The following is a 20394-nucleotide window of genomic DNA, read 5'->3' as shown; positions in this document are numbered from 1 at the left end:
TTTACATCTAATGTGTCAAAAGAACATGCATTTTGTCTCATTGAATGGAAATGACATCAGAGACAACAGTTCATTTTGTACTTAGATTCCTATGGAGAGAACTATACTACTGGGAAAATGGAGAAGTCTAGTGCTTGCTGAAATCATTGAGCAGTGGTTTCAGTGGAAATGTGGCCAGAAGAAGGGTTATTCTCTTGAAACATGATGAATTAACCTAGAAGCATGTTGCCACATTATTGTCACAGTCACAAAGGCTTGTACTGTATTCATCATTGATTCAACATGTCCCTTGGATCAAAGCAATTGTGAATAACTACAAACAAACTCCAGTGGATGTTAAAGCTTTAAGACTGTTGGACTGTTGTAGTAAGAATTAGAGACTGTGTCAGTTTTCATATTGAAGATATGTATGTATAATTCCATGAATTGGTTTGTGAATACATCTAGCATTATTGTTCAAAGCAGCACTGACTGAGTTCCTTAGCACAGCGTTGCCTATGTTTTGCTTAACCTAAGCCATCCCCCCCTCCCACATTTTGTTCTTTCAACCCATATGGAGGTTGGCAACTCGATATAGATGTTTCAGGCACTTCATGTAATAGGTGAAGTTTTGCCTATTTTCAAATCCCCCCAACTATCTTTTCAGTTGAATGTTCATTGTGTGCTCCCAGTTCCCATTCATCACAAGTCACTTTGAGATGTGGACATACATACCTAAGCAGCAGTGATTAAACCAAAAACATAATAGTTGTTGTGATGTAAAACTTAGATATTTGATTTCTGGTAAAAATAACTTTTTTGCCAGAGCCTGGGAAAGAGTATATATGGGAGCAAGAGGCCATCTGAAGCAAATAATGGCATCAGTAATGGACCCATCATGTATGGCCAAGAACCTATAATGAGGGATAGGAAAATTAGAAGTAAGCTTTAATGGAGCTCTTATAGAAGGAATTGTCATAGGCTCCGCCTGCCTCCCATATACATTCACCTGCCTGTCTCTTTTCCAGGTTTATTGTTAATTAGAGCAGGGGTGGCCAATGGTAGCTCTCTAGATGTTTTTTGACTACAACTCCCATCAGCCCCAGCCAGCATGGCCAATGGCTGGGGCTGATGGGGGTAGTAGGCAAAAAAACCTCTGGAGAGCTATCGTTGGCCACCCCTTAATTAGAGGATTCTTGGCATTTATTTATTTTATTTATCTGGGATTTATATCCCGCCCTTCCCACCGAGTGGCTCAGGGCGGCTTACAACATATATAAAACTAACATAAAAATATAAAATTACACTTTAAAATTAACATTTCATAATATATAATTAAAATCAAACATTTGTTATAACTATACATCATTAAAACAGACAGCGGTCGTGGAGCTACACTCTATTCAGCTTCAGATACAAATTCAGTATACAGTATACAGTATTCAGTAGTCGGTATACAGGGCCGTTAGTTGTGGGCCAGCCGGAAGAGGACTGTCTTACAGGCCCTGCGGAATTGGGTGAGATCCCGCAGGGCCCTTACCTCCTCCGGCAGCTGGTTCCACCAAAATGGAGCCATTACAGAGAAGGCCCGATCCCTTGTGGTCTTCAAGCGGGCTTCCTTTGGCCCGGGGACAACCAAAAGATTTTGAGATCCCGATCTCAGTGCTCTCTGGGGAACATGCGGGGAGAGACGGTCCCTCAGGTAGGCAGGTCCTAGACCATATAGGGCTTTAAAGGTAATAACCAGCACCTTGTACCGAACTCGGTAGGATATTGGCAGCCAGTGCAGCTCCCGAAGTCCCGGCTGAATGTGCTCCCACCTTGGGAGCCCCAATAACAACCGGGCGGCAGCGTTCTGCACCAGCTGCAATTTCTGGGTTCGACACAGGGGCAGCCCCATGTAGAGGGCATTGCAGTAGTCCAGCCTCAAGGTGACCGTAGCATGGATCACCGTTGCTAGATCGTCGCGTTCCAGGAAGGGAGCCAGTTATCTAGCCCGCCTAAGAGGGAAAAATGCGGACTTGGCAGTGGCTGCTATCTGGGCCTCCATAGTTAAGGAAGGCTCCAGAAGTACCCCCAGGCTCTTGACCCTGTGCGCCGCCATCAGCGGCGCACCGTCAAAAACCGGAAGGGGTATTTCCCCCCCCCCCCCCCAGGCCACGACGGCCCAAGCAAAGGACCTCTGTCTTCGCTGGGTTTAGCCTCAGCCTCAGCATTGATTATTCTATGGTAAAACTTTAAAATCTTTTCTTAAGTACCTGTTGAAATGAAAAGTTCAGAAACCTTAATTAAGTCTATCATTCTGATTTTCATTACAAAATGAATTACCAATGGTGGGCGAGCACCCCATTGACTGCTTTCTCTCTTTTCTCTCCAAAGATCACTGTCAGAGAGTTTGAAATGGTTGGTGGGCATTTACAACAGTTCAGTGTGATGACTATAAAATGTGGATGTACAGACATATAATCCCTTCCACAGCACTTCCCTCTTGCTACCACCTGCTGCAGGGTATTGTTCTTTAAACAGAGAACAGGCATCAATATTTACTGTTAAGTTATTCCTCCCAGTGTTCCCTAGCCTGACTTCCAATCGAAGTTTATGGAAATTACAGTTTGCACAACTACCATCAGCCCTCAATCCAGTAAATTCTGAGAACATACCAACAGAAGCTGCTAGCTATCTGATTACACAATTATGAATGTTGCCATCTGCACAGCTGCTAATAAATTCATATAGTGTTCTTTTAATATTGCAAACAAATCAGAAATTTGAGAATATGAGGTGCTGAGCTAAAAAAAAGGTCACTGTTAGCAAAGTATTTGATTTTCAAGCACATTGCTTGTTATGGGGGATGCCTAAACCTGTCAGTAATCGGTACTTTTAGGGTTCATTTGGGTATGCCAAATTCTTTCTGCCTAAATTCAGTTATTTTCTACATTTTTCATGCTGTTTTCAGCATCATTTTTAGTGATTTCCAATTGAAAATATTAAGTCCACATGTGTGGATTGCATCAACTGTTACAAATAATTATATCTTTGAAAAAATTCATGTGTGAGCAATGTTCTAGTGTTACAATGCAATTTCTGTTACCAAGGTATTGCCTCCTAATTTATTAATACCTATTGGGGAAATGTCAACCAGCTATTCTGAGCCAACAACATAATAAAGGAATGGCTATCCAACAGACATGCAGGTCAGAAAAATATTACTTTTAATCCCTGAACCATGAACAACAGGTGTCCAAAATTGGTATCTGCTTTACTGTCAAAGTTCATCTAGTGGAGGTTGCAGTATCAATACCAGTGACTAATAATTATGCACTTTAATTTCATTTATTTTACCTCACATTACACTTGTTGCAGATACATTTCATTTCACTTTGCCCCCATTGTCTCAGTGTGATTCTTTGTGTATTGATCATTCATATGTACTTCATCCTGCAATTTTGTGGGGGGGGTTTTAATTCACCCTAAACTTTAGCTTAAATTAAACGGTGTTTGCCAAGATGTGTATCATTATCAAAAGCTACAATAGAAAATGTTCATATAAAAATTTCTGCTCTCCCATGGAAAGAAGTTAGTAGAATAAATTACTAAGAGAATATATTAACATTTGGTGAAAAATCATGATGGAAGGAGACAAACTGTAGGTGAACAAGTTAGTCCAAGGGAAAATCCTAAAACAGAAGCCATGCATTACCTTCTGTTATCTTCTATTAGAATCAACAAAATGACCAAAAGCTTGCATAGTATTATCAAAGATTTCACGTTTTCACGGCTGGTAACATCATTAGGGTTTGTAGAATCTTTCGGGCTCAAGTGCCGTGTTCTACTGGAGAAAGTTTTTCTTCCAGACGTTTCTTCCAGAGCCCGAAAGATTCTACAAACACTAATGTTGCATAGTATTGTATGATGTTTTGCTTGGTCCAAATAAAAGATCGTTATTATATAGGAATTCTTCTTCTGTAATAAGGTACAAGACTTCCACTGTCAAACTCTTGAAATGGAATACTGACAGTGGAATGGAATGTAGACAAGAACCATGATTTCAGTAACAGATGTCATGGGAGAACACTGGTGCTGATGCACCATTGCAGACATGCTGCTTTACTTTCTGTTTATTTCCACAGTGTTTTGACAGTTTTTTAAAAAAATATTATTATTATTATTATTATTATTATTATTATTATTATTATTATTATTATTATTATTATTATTATTATTTATATTCTGCTCATTCCCCATAGAGGCTCAGAGTGGAGCACAGTATGAATAATAAGATCACAATAAAATCAACATAATAAAACAGCATAACAGTAAAAACCAATTTCAATATTCAGTCCAACAGAATAGTTCAGCAGTACCAGATGGCATAACAATATGATGCAACAAAATAGCGCAGTAGGGTAGTAATAATAATAATAATAAATTTATTCTTATATCCCGCCCTCCCCCGCCAAAGCGGGCTCAGGGCGGCTTACATGACATGGTTTACACCATGATTACACTAAAATCCAGTCATTACAATAAAAGACAATTAAAATAGTTAAATACATTCAATTAAATTAAATAAACAATTAAGATTATTAACAGCTACAAAATAAAGTGCCACAGTTCAATATATGTATAAGATGGCTAGGTGTCATTTCCGGGTTCCATCTTAAACGCGAGTTGATAGAGGGTGGTTTTGCAAGCCCTGCGAAACTGATTTAGGTTTCGCAGGGCTTGCACCTCCTCTGGTAGTTGATTCCACCATTGGGGAGCCATTGTGGAGAAGGCCTGCTCCCTTGTTATTTTCAGTCTGGCCTCCCTTGGTCCAGGGATTCGTAGTAGGTTTTGGGAACTGGATCTCAGTGCTCTCTAGGGAACATATGGAGAGAGGCGGTCCCTAAGGTAGTACAGTAGGGAAGGCCAACTGATCTAGTGAATAGATGTCCATCGCCTCACCCAGAAACCTGGTGGAACAGCTTTGTTTTACAGGCTTTACGAAAGGCTAGCAAGCCAGGTTGGGGCCAGGACTGAGAAAGACCTGGCCCTGGTAGAGGCAAGACGGGCATCTCTTGGGCTGGGGACAGTCAGAAGATCTTGGGAGGCCGAACGAAGCGACCTCCGGGGCATATACTGGAAGAGACGGTCCAGCAGGTATGTTGGTCCCAGGCCGCGTAAGGCTTTAAAAGTCAGGACTAACACCTTGAAGTGAATCCGGTACTCTATAGGCAGCCAGTGCAGGCCACAGAGCACCGGTCGCATGCTCACCTGTACAGGTGATGCAGTCAGCAGGCAAGCAGCTGCATTCAGCACTCGCTGTAGTTCCCGAATCAGCTTCAAGGGCAAGTCAGCGTAGAGTGAGTTACAGTAATTTAGTCTGGAAGTGACCACTGCATAGGTCACTGTAGCTAGGTCTTGGGGGGGAAATATATGGTGCTAGCTGCCTAATCTGCCAGTAGATGGAATAAGGCAGAGCCGACAGCCACCTTGAGCTGGGCCTCCATAGAAAGTGAGTCATCCAGGATCACTCCCAGACTCTTTACCTGTTGGGTCAGCACTAACACAATGCCATCCAAGGTTGGGAGCTGGGTGCACAAACCCACCCCCACATATGTTTTCATTGCTTGCTTAGTGAGACACACGGGGTGGGGGGGGAGGAGGAGAGAGAAATCTGAGAATTTGAATCCCTTTAGAAAACATGTTCTCTTTCACTATTAATCTTCTCCTGCAATGTGCAGCTTCAGTGGAGTGTTGGTAGCGTTGCCAGCTTCTTGCTATTCCTAGCTCTTATTGCCAGCCACTGTACAGCTAGGTAGCAGGAGGTAATTCCCAGACTAAGTTTGTGAGTATATGATGTAACCATACTGGGTGACTAGTACTTGCAAAATTATATGGTTAAACCACAGAGTTATGTGCAAATGCTGGAACATCATCCCCAGCATAGTGACATCACTTCCAAGTTTGCAGGAAGTGACATCATTGTATTAGGGATACCAAATGGAAGTCCCCGATTTCCCAGTGTCCTGCCAGTTGCCAGACCATGCCTTCCATCCCTAAATGTCAATATATTCTGAGGAACCCTCTGTTCATATGGGGACAATTAAAGGACCAACAATAATATCTAGCACCCAGGACATCTAAACATGTCCTAGAATACTTTCCCACCTGCATAGCAGGCCCGTAGCTACGAGAAGGCCTGTGGGGGCACAGCCCCCCCGACTGTTAAGTGGAGCCTCCTGACTTGGGGCCCCTAACTAGCCCCCCGGGCTTCGGCTGCATCCTTCTGCATTCCCCTGCCATTAAAATTTCACTGGAATGGTGGTACTCCCTGTGCTATTTAAAGGGTCCGCCCATCAGCTGGGAAAGCCAGCAGCCTCCCCTGTCCGAGGTGCTGGGAAGGATGAGTGGAGTGGGCCCAGCTGCAGAGCGGGGATACTGAGGGAAGGCAGGAGGAGGAAAAGTCCCTCTCTCCCTGCCTGCCTGCAGAAGGGCCCGGATGCCCCGGGAGTTTCCATGGTGACTGACACTGGGTGAAGAGAGAAGCCATTCTGGCCCTCAAGCAGGGCGGCGGAGGTGGGGAGGGGATGGCTCCATTGCAGGCTTTCTCTGCCAGACAGCCTGACTCATAGCTCTCGCATGCCTGCCTGCCTTCCCCGGGCTGCTGCTTCTTTTCCTCCCCAGCGTTGCTGTGGAACTCCAGCCAGCAGCAAGGCAGCACCTTCACTAGGGGAGCCCAGCCCAATAAAATGCTCCACGCTCCTCTCCTCCTCCTGTGCCTCCACCCGCAGAGCACACACCAGAGGAAGAACACAGCCCAGAGCGAGGGGGCTGTGTGTGCCTACTGAAAGATTCCCTCCCAGGGCACAGGGCTCGTGGGGGTTGTGGTGGTCTTGGGTGCACTCAGTGACCCTTTCCCTTCCCTTTCCAGCTCCCCCGGTTTAGAAGGGGGAACAGCATATTGGACGCGAATGGCTGCTACTAGCCGGGCAGCAATTGAAGGGAAAGGTGGTGGATAAATAGCTGACATATCTCCAGTGGCCTGAGAGCACTAGTTGCCAGAGAGGGACGAGGCCACTTTCTTAGTGGAGTGGGAGAAAAGAGCCATGCAGCAGCGTTTTCCTCCCTGCTTCGAACACAGAATAAAACCCCTGGGCACGCCAGCACTTTGTTTCTAAGCACTCCTTCACCCAACATTCCATTTCCAAATGTGGTCCCTCCCCCTTCTTTTGTTCCTCTCCCTTCTCTGTCTCGGGGGGCACACAGAAACTTCCCTACCTGCCTTTCCTTCTCTCGCCTCTTCTTTCTCTCCTTCCTTCCTTCCTTCCTGCCGCCCCCTTTGCTGGGGCATGATGCTTCTCTCCCTTCGCCTCTTCCTGGTGTGTGTGTGCCTTTAAATCTCACTACTATATGGGCCGGGAAGCAGACAGAAAGGAGGGAAAGCGTTCGGTTGGAGTAAAACTCCACTCCTCTTGGCTGATCTCTGTTTTCCGGAGAAGTTGGTATAAATAATTCCTGTGAGTAAATTGCCCCACTGAGATCCACAAATGTGTGGGCTTACAAACTCTTTATTTTGGCTGGGTGAGTGTGTGAGAGAGACCAAAAAAGAGAGAGAGAGAGAGACCTTGGAGCAACTGTGGGAAGGGGAGAGGCTGTAGGGTAGCGATCTGGCAGCTTTCCACCTTTGCAGTGGAGGGACAGAAGGCCATGGGGGTTGAGGCCACTATGTGCCCCCTGAAAAAAATCAGGGCCCCCCAATTCTTCAAATCCTGGCTACAGGGCTGCTGCATAGTCTTCCATAGTGCATCCCATAATCCTTTACAATCCATAGCAAATGTACAGCAAACTGATGTAAGAAACATTCCCTGATGTAAAACAAGACCCACAAAAACCCCCAAGACAATCACTTTAATAGGGAATGCCAGTAAATAATGCCATTGATTTAACAAAAAAAAAATACATGAGCATTTCCAATGAATCTATGTAATAAAAGAAAGTTTATATGTTAATCTCTATACTTTATGGTTAATTTATATTTCTTTTGATTTTATAAAAATGGTTGATATTAAACTTTGCATAATTATGGGGAATGATCTATTTATGCCAACATATATGTAATATTCACCTCTCTGATATACAGTATGTCACAGAAGTGAGTACATCCTCTAACATTTTGTAAATATTTAAGTATATCTTTTCATGTGACAACACTGAAGAAATGACACTTGGCTACAATGTAAAGTAGTGAGTCTACAGCTTGTATAACAGTGTAAATGTGCTGTCCCCTAAGAATTACGTAACACACAGCCATTAATGTCTAAACTTCTGGCAACAAAAGTGAGTACACCCCTGATAATGTCCAAATGGGGCCCAAGTAGCTGTTTTCCTTCCCTGGTGTCATGTGATTCGTTAGTGGTACAAGGTATCAGGTGTGAAGGGGGAGCAGGTTATCGCTCTTACTCCCTCATACTGGTCACTGCAAATTCCACATGGCACCTCTTGGCAATGAACATGTGAACATGAACATACGAAGCTGCCTTATACTGAATCAGACCCTCGGTCCATCAAAGTCAGTATTGTCTACTCAGACTGGCAGCGGCTCTCTAGGGTCTCAAGCTGCGGTTTTTCACGCCTATTTGCCAGGACCCTTTTAGTTGGAGATGCCGGGGATTGAACCTGGGACCTTCTCCTTACCGAGCAGATGCTCTACCACTGAGCCACCGTCCCTCGCAATAGCTACGCTTAGCCTTGTCTTATAATCTAATACCTGTTAAAAAGAGTTAATTGAATGAAAACCTAAGTATTGGTGGCCAAATTCCATAACTGCAGCCAAAAATGATTGTGAGGGCCAACTCAAAGAGAAACATGGAAGCTTAAGCGTTTGAAGAACTTAGTGCCCATTTCATAAGGGACCCAACCCAAAATTCTGCCACAGTGACCTGCCGGCTGGAGAGGATGGCCGCATGGGGAGCATTCCGGCAAGCTGGGTTGGCAAGGCAAAGAGTAAGGGGAGGAAGGAACAAGCCTCATTAGAGAGCTGTGAATGATTCCCCCGATCAAGGGAGATGGCGGTGTATTAAGTGGTCCACCGATCGGTAGGCCAGCAGGCCCCTAGCGTTTCCCTTTCAAAGCAGTTCACATTCCTTTGATCTCAGACAGGTGGCACGAATCCACAGACCTTCTCCTAAGGAGTCTCTTCTTTGACTATTTCAATCTGATCAGATGGCATCCTTTTAGGATTCAGGTGTTATTTAGCCATTCGTTTCCTTGAAACCCTGGCCCTTGGTTTCAAAATGCGGTCTGAATAGAATTGAAGCATCCGAGTGAAAACTCTTGGACCCTCTGAAGTTCCAGTGGGAAAGGAGCTCTCCTCACTTTCTCTCACACACACACCCTCTCCCAGTTAAAGTCAAGGAATCACAAGCCTCTTTAGCGCCCGATAAGGTCTCTGCCTCCGGACCCAAATCTAGATCCAGATGTTATTGGATAGGAAGATGAGGTAGAGTCTGGGTTGCTGTTTGGTGCACTTCCTCCAACGCAACAAGATGTTTTGATAAACTTTCTTCCCTAGAAAAAGTTGGGAAAGGCTGTTCTCTGAATCTGGGACTGCTCTTAACCAGTACCTCACCAAGCTGTTTTCCAGTGAGATTCCTCTCGTTCCTGGGAAAATGGCCTCATATCTCTCCATCTTGCAGGTGCCACAGCAGCATAGAGTTTTCCCCCTTGCCACGTGCCATGGCATGTTTTATTTAGGACGGTATATACTGATTTGGCATTTTAGTCATTGGCAAGCCTACCTGCAGATTTTAAACCGTGGTTTTTGTTGGTGTTGTAAATGACTGTTTTTTTATCTGCATTGTAAGTCACCTTGAGTTCTGTAGGGTAGAAAGGCGGCTATATAGTTGAAATCAAATACTAGCTGTGATGCGAAGGCCGGGTTTTATATCCTAACAATCTAAGAAGTGTCTGGGGCAGTCTGAACTCCAAGAGGCAACTCCTGCTGCCTTGCCACTTTTCAGTTGCTTGATGGCTTTAACAGTCTCTTCTAGGGTGGGGATCTCATCCAACTCTGTTTTCACTGGTTGAAGTGGGGTGAGGTGGATTGCTGAATCTTGAACTACGCGGTTGGCACTGAAGAGAACCTGAAAATACTCTGACCACCGGTTCAGTATGGATGCCTTGTCTGTGAGGAGCACTTGGCCGTCTGCACTACGCAAGGGACTCTGAGCCTGATATGATGGACCATATACTGCCTTCAGGGCTTTGTAGAACCCTCTTAAATCACCAGTGTCTGCACACAGCTGAGTTCTCTCTGCAAGCTTGGTCCACCAATCGTTCTGAATGTCTCGAAGCTTGCGCTGGAGGTTGCTACATGCAGCGCGAAAGGTTGCTTTTTTCCCAGGACAGGAGGGCTGAGCAAGATGTGCTTGGTAGGCAGATCTCTTTTTCGCCAGTAAATCTTGGATCTCTTGATTGTTCTCATCAAACCAGTCTGAGGAGCTGAAAAAACGAATTATTGCTCTACATAAAGATGGCTTAGGCTATAAGAAGATTGTCAAGACCCTGAAACTGAGTTGCAGCATGGAGGCCAAGACCATACAGCAGTTTAACAGGACAGGTTCCACTCAGAACAGGCCTCGCCATGGTCAACCAAAGAAGTTGAGTGCCCATGCTCAGCATCATATCCAGAGGTTGGCTTTGGGAAATAGACGTATGAGTGCTGCCAGCATTGCTACAGAGGTTGAAGGGGTGGGGGGGTTAGCTTGTCAGTGCTCAGACCATACGTCGCATGCTGCATCAAATTGGTCTGCAGGGCTGTCGTCCCAGAAGGAAGCCTCTTCTAAAGATGATGCACAAGAAAGCCCTCAAACGGTTTGCTGCAGACAAGCAGACTAAGGACATGGATTTCTGGAACCATGTCCTGTGGTCCAATGAGACCAAGATAAACTTGTTTGGTTCAGATGGTGTCAAGTGTGTGTGGCGTCAACCAGGTAAGGAGTACAAAGACAAGTGTGTCTTGCCTACAGTCAAGCATGGTGGTGGGAATGTCATGGTCTGGGGCTGCATGAGTGCTGCCAGCACTGGGGAGCTACAGTTCATTGAGGGAACCATGAATGCCAACATGTACTGTGACCTACTGAAGCAGAGCATGATCCCCTCCCTTCAGAGACTGTGCCGCAGGGCAGTATTCCAACATGATAATGACCCCAAACAAAACTGCCTTGCTAAAGAAGCTGAGGGTAAAGGTGATGGACTGGCCAGCATGTCTCCACCTAAACCCTATTGAGCATCTGTGGGGCATCCTGAAATGGAAGGTGGAGGTGTGCAAGGTCTCTAACATCCACGTGACATCATCATGGAGGAGAGGAAGAGGACTCCAGTGGCTACCTGTGAAGCTCTGGTGAACTCTATGCCCAAAAGGGTTAAGGCAGTGCTGGAAAATAATGGTTGCCACACAAAATATTGACACTTTGGGCCCCATTTGGACATTATCACTTAGGGGTGTACTCACTTTTGTTGCCAGCAGTTTAGACATTAATGGCTGTGTGTTGCGTAATTCTGAGGGGACAGCACATTTACATTGTTATACAAGCTGTAGACTCACTACTTTACATTGTAGCCAAGTGTCATTTCTTCAGTGTTGTCACATGAAAAGATATACTTAAATATTTACAAAATGTGAGGGGGTGTACTCACTTCTGTGACATACTGTATATCATCAACCAAGAGAACCACCTTCATCTTGTTCACTGCTTATGAGCTGAAAATTATAATTTGTTGGAGTCTATTTGACTAAGCTTCTATTCACTCAGAAATGATTTTTTTATAATTATGTATGGGAAAGGTTTTGAATCCTTTTAAAGTACAATAAGCTGCTAATTATTCTGAAACTCAAAAAAGAACAATAGATTAAACAACTTTTCTTTTGGTGCTTACACTGCTGTATGCCGTGAATATTGTATTTGATAAGAAAATACTTTAAGAAGACGAATCACATAGTACTGAATGCTTTTTGTAAAACACATGTATGTGAATTATAATGCACCTAAAATATAGTTTGTAATTGAGAATGCCAAGTAGACATATACAAACAATGTTCTTTATTTTATTTAAAATATACCTCATACTATCTCAGTTGCCTTAAAAAGGCCAAGGACAGGAAGTTCCAAGTTAAAGGTTATTTGCAAAGATATCATATTTACTCAAAAGGAAGATAAGTATATGACCTTGATTGTAAGATGGCCTCAAATTTATATGCACAAAAACTTTTAAAATAAATTGTTGGACATTTCTGTAATTTGTATATGAGTTTTAGAGGACCCCCTATTTCTTTGATGGCATAGCTGGGGGGAAAAATCCTACTCTTGCATTTGATTAAATACTATATTAACTATTCTTTCTCAGCAACAAACAGCAGTTAACAGTGTTGTATGACAGACAGCTGATGTACTCTGAAGCACGGAATTCACATAATCTTAATGATTTATAAATTTATCTTCTTCTATCTTAAGCAATGCATGATTTTTGCTACTTCAAACTAATTGCAAAAGGACACCTTATTCTTGTCAAAAGCTGTGACAAAAATAGCAAGGTTGCTGAAATTTGAGTTTTTCAGAAGGATATGGAAACATGCAATTTACCCGTTTGCCTCTTTTAATGCTGTATTTACTGTACCTATTTCAGACTTTGGTGAAATTACCTTTTACAAAGGCAGGTATTTTTTTTCTTGCTTTGTAAGCTGCATTATAATTCTGTGCTTATTACAAAAGCCATAGTCTTCATTCTAAAACCTATGGTGTGCACTTTTTCCCTATGACTGTATTCTCTGAATTTTAAGTTGAGCTGGGGTTGTAGAGAGTTTTGCAGTTCTGTAGATAACACATTTGTAATTCGTTGAGAATAGGGTTGCCAAAACTAACTTAGAAAATATCTGGGGACTTTGGGGGTGGAGACTTTTCCATTCCCTAAAATAAATTTTAAAAAATACAGCAGTATAGTTCCCCTGAGTACAGTCTTAATTTCCTCATCCCCCAGCAACTGCACATCCCATGTACTTTCTGTCTTTGTCTCTCTCTCTCTCCCTCATCCCCCCCCCCCCAAAAAAAAAAACCCAGCCAAAATAAATAGTTTGCAATCCCACACTTTTGTGGTCTGGGCCAATTTACTCATGAGTTGCTGAATGTAACCATTTGCTGCAGGGCTTTTTTTTTAGAAAAAGCCCAACAGGAACTCATTAATATGTGAGGCCACACTTCTGACATCGCCGTAATTTGCATACTAGGCCACACCTCTGACATCACCGTCATTTTGCATACTAGGCCACATCTCTGATATCACTGTCATTTGCATACTAGGCCACACCTCTGATATCACCATCATTTGCATACTAGGCCATACCTCTGACATTGCCGAAAGTGTATAATGTCTTTTTGGGGGTGTGGTAACAATTTTGGTCATCACACCTCAAAAAAGATAATCTAGCATTGGAAAAAGTCCAGAAATATATAGCCATAAGTATATAGCAATCCCAGGGGAAAAAAATCAAATTCCAACACACTACTGCAGATCCAGCATGGTGTAGTGTTTAAAGAAAGAAAGAAATAAAGCAAACAGACAGGAGAAAAGACTGAAATGAAAGGGGGGAGAGAGTTGGAAAGAGAGAAGGAGAGAGGGGGGGGAAGGGATAGTGGGAAATAAGGCAAACATGGGAAAAAGAAATATTGACAGAAAGAAAGAGTGAGGGAGTGGAAAATAAAGCAAATAGAGAAAAAGAAAGACTGACAGGAAAAAAATGAATGCATGAAAGGGGGAGAAAGAAAGAAAGAACTGCCAAAAAGAAAGAAATAATGAATGAATGAATGAATGAATGAATGAATGAATGAATGAATGAATGGGACTGACAGAAAGAAAAAACGAATGAAAGGGGGGGAGAGTTGGAATGAGGAAGGAAGGAAGGAAGGAAGGAAGGAAGGAAGGAAGGAAGGAAGGAAGGAAGGAAGGAAGGAGAGAGTTTCCTGACCAAATGGAGTGGGGTGGAAAGGAAGATAAGTTAAGAAAACCGAATTGTCAAAAAAATTGCAACTAGATACTGTTTTAGACGAAGCTTGCCAATATTGACCCACAGATTTTCAAAAGAGAATGAGAAGATTGATATTATACCTGTGTTTAGTTTGGAATGGAAAAGTACAGCATTTTAAGTAAAATATGCAGTACAGGATTCTAGGTAGTGAAAATAATAGAAATACTTTTATCAGAAAATACTCATAAAATAATCAGATATGATTAGGTAGACAGTCTAATATTGTTTTGACTTTTGCTAATTTAAATAAATACTCACTGCTCTAGGTCATAGCTAATTTAATTGAATCCCATTCCAAATTAAATAAACTGTAAAAGGTGAAAAGGACAGGGAGAAAGTCAAACAGTTTCTCTTGAGGGTTCATTATATTATCCTACCTCTTTTCCATTGCTATTTCTTCTGTCATAAATATAACACAGAGTTGCCTGTGTATCTGATTCCACTGTGGCTCATCTAAATGTTATTTGAATTTTAACAAGTGAGCAATGGTAAAACAAGTGTAGTTAGTTAATGAATATCTAAGTGGTAGGATAAGCAAGTAAGTTTTTTTTTTTAATGAGGTACTCACCATCATCCTCCTAACAGATTTTAAATGGTCCGCTTCTGTTTTATAAATAGTTTTTTTTTATGCTGCTTATATCCCATTACTTGTTTTTAATGGCTTGGTTTTAATACTATGACAAATTAACTGTAAACTGCCTCAAGAAGGACTCCGAACATAGAAATGTGATCTATTGTGATCTATCAGAATGCTAACTAAAGAAAAATGAAACAACAGAAATGTCTATTTTTTCTAGCATTGAAAGAAATTTTTACTACACCTTTTTATTTTGCCAAGCTCCAAAACTGATTTTGTTCCTTTACCTTATAGTGTAACCAATAAACATCAGCAAAGTGGATTAATGGACCAAGAGGCAGTCAAAAGGCAAAAAGAAAGAGAATATAGAAATAATCTATTTTGGTACCACTTGGAATTTAATTACATTGAGTAAAGTTCCAGGCAGTAATCATGAATGTTTTTAAAAATCATGACTATAGGGCTTTTTTTGAAGCAAGAACTCCTTTGCATATTAAGCCAATCCTCCAAGAGCTTACAGGGCTTTTTGTACAGGACCTACTGTAAGCTCCTGGTACATCAGGAGTGGGTGGCCTAATATGCAAAGGAGTTCCTGCTACAAAAAAAGCCCTGATTTTACAACCACTTTCATTTTACACTATAAACACTTCCAATTTAGGTCACACATAAAACCAACCTTCCTTCCTTCCTTCCTCCCTCTTTGAACTGGTAGGCTAGGACAGTGTATATATGGTATGGACTATAATTTTGGTTGTTTTTCTACTGGAAAAGTATGAAGCACTTATATGCTCTTTTCTGTATGAGGTAGTCACTAGGGATGTGCAAAAAAAAAAAATTCGGAAATACACGGATTCGGAAGTACACGGGGAAAAAAAATTCGGATTCCCCCTGTACTTCTGAATGCCGTGTTCGGAATAGCCGCATATACGGTAATGCACGGCTATTTCCGAATATATGGCCCTATTATACCCTATGGGCCATTGAAATCAATAGCAAATAGGGTATATTTGAAGCCGCCTGGAGGGGGGGGGGGTTTGAGGGAGAGCCCCCAAATTTGCAGGGGACCTGCAGGGGACTCTCCCCTCCAAACCCCCCAAGTCCCAAAAAGATTGGGCCAGGGGGTCCCATTCCAGGGGCACCCAAAGAGGGTGCCCCTATTCCATCATTATACCCTATGCGCCATTGAAATCAATGGCAAATAGGGTATAATTGAAGCCGCCTGGAGGGGAGGGGGTTTGAGGGAGAGCCCCCAAATTTGCAGGGGACCTGCAGGGGACTCTCCCCTACAACCCCCCCAAGTCCCAAAAAGATTGGGCCAGGGGGTCCCATTCCAGGGGCACCCAAAGAGGGTGCCCCTATTCCATCATTATACCCTATGGGCCATTGAAATCAATGGCAAATAGGGTATAATTGAAGCCGCCTGGAGGGGAGGGGGTTTGAGGGAGAGCCCCCAAATTTGCAGGGGACCTGCAGGGGACTCTCCCCTACAACCCCCCAAATCCCAAAAAGATTGGGCCAGGGGGTCCAATTCCTGGGGCACCCAAAGCCAAACCTAACTTCACACCAGAGAATCTCTATAGGCCCCAAATGCACTACATCCCTCTATCTAATCTATGAACCCTGCAGGCCTGGCACCAATAAAAACCCAGTTGCCAACGTCGTGGCAGTACAAAACACAATCTGCTCAAGGAGCAGACCTGGCTGCAGCAAACCCAGATGCCAGCTCTCCAGCCCTGCCCCAAACAACACGGGGAGAGCTGGCAAACCACAAAAAGCCTGCTGCCTCTGGGTCTCTCACCCAGGTGCCAGCTTCCCTGCCCCAAACAACACAATCTAAACAAAACCAGAGAATCACAAGAGGCCAAGCAAACCAACTCAAGATTTTAAAAAACCAAAACAAAACCAGAGAATCACAAGAGGCCAAGCAAACCAACTCAAGATTTTAAAAAGTGGCCTTTCACCAATAAGAAAACTCAGGCCAAATCAGTCAACAACAACACCCCCACCCCTAAAACCAGAACCAGAAAAGGGGGACAAAACAATGAAAATTAGGCCAAACAGCACCCCCCCCAATAACCTGAAGATAAAAGTAACACAGCAGCAACACAACACAGCAGCAACAAATCAAACAATGAAACAGTAAAAAACTCAACTTTTAATAATACAGGAACTCCCCCCCCCCAAAAAAAAACCCCCTTCACCCTAACCCCAAGAAATCCAAGCCACCCAAATCAGGAGAAGTAAAAGGACACTGCACTTTAAAAAGTCCTCTCACTAAATTAAGATATGGGCAAATTAGCAAAACCACCCCACCCCAGGCCCCCCCACCCCCAGCAGAACCTAACCTCAACCCCAAATAGGCTACCCTACCCACCCAGCACTCACCCACCCAAATCTGAACAAGTAAAGGGACTCTAGTCCTTTTACCAACAAAAACTAAAACAAGAACCCCAAAACTGTCTTACCTTGTCTTCTCTGAGTCCAGGGAGGTCTCTGGTAAGGCAGTGAGAGAGCAGCAGGCAGGAGCTGAAGCCAAGGGCCAGCCACCAGCAGCAGCACAATCTCTCTCACACCAACCCACACCACATACACACCAACACAGCAATAGAGGAGTCCAGCAGGAAGACTCCTTAAAAAGGTTCTCTGGCCCTACAGAGAGCAATTTCAAAAAATAGCACTGCTCTCTCTGATTGGCCAGAGAACATTGCTTACTTGGATACCCAAGTAAGCAAAAGATCAAAATAACAATGTAGCTGATGGCTGGGCCATCAGCTACACAGTACACATCAACAGCCCTGCAAAGCATGCATTTGCGATGCATTTTGCAAATGCATGCTTTGGATTGGCTGCTGGGGCTCCTCTTCCCCCTCCCCCCCCTCCCTGATCCCAGGGAGGCAGGCTATAAGAGACTAAGGAGAGGCGGGAAGCTAAGCAAGCAGCTCCATTGAGGCTGCAAAAGCCACTTCCCGCCTTTTCTATGGGATTTTACATTGACAGCCGCCTTTTGACAGCCGTACCGTATTCTCTCGAATAGCAGTTCGGGAGAATACGGCGGCCGCGTTCGGGAGCCGCAAAATGGGCGGCAATGGCATTCGGCTGCGGCCAGTTACGAATACAGCCGAATCAGCGTTGATTCGGCTGTATTTTCAGCTCGGCCGAGCCGAATGCACATCCCTAGTAGTCACATAACTTTGTTGCAGTGAAAATTTCCTGTTTGTGTATTTGCAAGTATATATGTGTAACACTGAACACCCAGCACTGCCGTGCTACATGTCTGGCAAAGTCAATTAACAGCTGTATAGTAAAAGCCTTGTACATTTTTGATTGACCATCAAGCTAATGATAGAGTAACCATGAATTATTCTGTCTACATTGTATCAATAACTTCAAATCTGGTATGGCTGGCTTCCTTCCCTTTTCCCTGGATCTGCCATTTCTCTCTCATAAGGATAGAAATAAATAAATAATTTCCTAAACAGTTTAAATTACATCTAGGAGCACCCAATGATATCTAAGTTCTCAACAAATGGAAACAAAATGTTTAAAAACTTTTTGTGAAACAAAACAAAGTATTATATTACAATAAAGTTTCACAGCAAAAATTATGGATTTGGTCAATCAATATGCTTGTAAAATGAGCCTCTACTACTAACATCTGCAACTATAACCAATTATTCTAATTTACTTTATCTGCATTGCCACTACCTTTATTTTCCAAATTTATGTGCTACCTTTTAATTAATCAATTAATTAATTCTCAGTTAGGCCTGCCAGTCCCCATGTCCCAGTGGGGGAACACCCAGTTTTGCATGCTCCTCCCTGCCACCAGCCAGCTGGCCAATGGGGGAAGCCCCATCCCAACAGCCTTCATGTATCTTTTCCACCTCAGAAGGCTCATAAGAAGCTGGGGAACTGTTTGCTTTTTTGAAGACGTGTGTGCCTTTACATCTCTGTAGGAGCCAGGCTGAATGGGGGCATGGCAAACTGGCAGAACAATGTGGCTGTTCCCAGTGAGTTGTGAAAAAAGAAGGGAAACCATCCCAGTCCCTCTGTTTGTTTCAGAAGTCATTAGTGCAGTAAAATAGAGAGTAAAAACTAAACTAGAACCTATGGTTTCTCTGTGTTAGTCTAAAAAACTTTACAGCAAATCAGGGTGGTTTTTTTTTGAGCCGGAACGCACCGGAATGCCGTTCCGGCTGGCCCGGGCAGCATTCTGGCTCGGCCTCATCCACTTCCCCCGCTGCCTGGCAGGGCTCAGGGAGGCCAGCCGCATTTGCGCGGGGGCCTCCCGACATCTGGGTGTCTGGTGGGGCTCAGGGTGGCCTGCCGCACTTGCGCAGGAGCCTCCTGGCCTTGTGTTGTCTGGCGGAGTACGGAGAGGCCTGCCATGCTTGTGTGGGGGCCTCCCGATGTCGTGCTATCCAGCAGGGCTCGGGGAGGCCTGCTGTGCTTGCACGGGGGCCTCCCAACATCACGTTGTCTGACGGGGCTTGCAGAGGCCTGCCGTGCTTGCACTAGGGCCTCCTGACATCTGGGTGTCTGGCGGGACTTGGGGAGGCCTGCAGCAATCGCGCAGGGGCCTCCCAATGTCGCACTGCCCGGCAGGGCTCGAGGAGGCCTGCCGTGCTGGGGTGGGGCCTCCCGACGTCCAGATGGCCGGCGGGGTTTGAGGGGCCAAGCTTCAAGAGCAGGGGCTTTGTGGGAGTCAGCACTTTTACAGGTGAGTTGCTTGCATCCCCTTTCTTTCAGTCTCTTTATTTTTTCCTTTCTTTTCTCTTTCTTTCTTGCTTTTTACCCTCCTTTCTTTCACTCCTTCCCTCCCTTTTCCTTTCTTCCTATTTCACTTCTCTTTCTTTTTTTCTCTATTTGTTTCCAACTGTCTCTCCCTCCCTCCTTCCCTTTCATTCATTCATTCATTCATTCATTCATTCATTCATTCATTCTTTCTTTCTTTCTTTCTTTTTGTCAGTCTTTCTTGGCGAGCCAGTTTGGTGTGGAGAGCCAGTTTGGTGTATTGGTTAAGTATGCAGACTCTTATCTGGGAGAACCGGGTTTGATTCCCCACTTCTCCACTTGCACCTGCTAGCATGGTCTTGGGTCAGCCATAGCTCTGGCAGAGGTTGTCCTTGGAAGGGCAGCTTCTGTGAGAGCCCTCTTCAGCCCTACCCACCTCTCAGGGTGTCTGTTGTGGGGGAGGAAGGTAAAGGAGATTGTGAGCCGCTCTGAGACTCTTCGGAGTGGAGGGCGGGATATAAATCCAATATCTCCTTTCTTCCTTCCTTCCTTCCTTCCTTCCTTCCTTCCTTCCTTCCTTCCTTCCTTCCTTCCTTCCTTCCTTCCTTCCTTCCTTCCTTCCTTCCTCCCTCCCTCCCTCCCTCCCTCCCTCCCTCCCTCCCTCCCTTCCTTCCTTCCTTCCTTCCTTCCTTCCTTCCTTCCTTCCTTCCTTCCTTCCTATGTCTTGCAGCTCTTAAACATCTAGTATGTGGCTCTAATGTTAAGCAAGTTCGGCCACCCCTGCTGTGGGCTGACCTTGCACTGAAGAAGGGATTGGACTAGATGGCCTATATGGTTCCTTCTGACCAGGGCTTTTTTGTAGAAAAACCCCAGCAGGAACTCATTTGCATATTAGGCCACACCCCCTGACGCCAAGCCAGCCGGAACTGCACTCCCATGTGTTCCTGCTCAAAAAAAGCCCTGCTTCCGACTGTATGATTCTTTGGGAGGAGTGTAAGGGGAAAGATGATACTGGATTCAAGGTACCTCTTTTAAATGA

The 20394-nt window shown here is 44.2% G+C and overlaps 1 protein-coding gene across 1 annotated transcript in view; it reads left to right on the top strand.

The window, feature by feature from the left end:
- Positions 1-20394, top strand: part of HS3ST5 (heparan sulfate-glucosamine 3-sulfotransferase 5) — a 294869-nt gene that overhangs the window by 75954 nt on the left and 198521 nt on the right. The window lies entirely within an intron of this gene.

This window comes from Heteronotia binoei, chromosome 1, assembly GCF_032191835.1.
Source record: "Heteronotia binoei isolate CCM8104 ecotype False Entrance Well chromosome 1, APGP_CSIRO_Hbin_v1, whole genome shotgun sequence".
Taxonomy (NCBI): Eukaryota; Metazoa; Chordata; class Lepidosauria; order Squamata; family Gekkonidae; genus Heteronotia; species Heteronotia binoei.
This window is presented reverse-complemented; position numbering and strand designations above follow the sequence as displayed.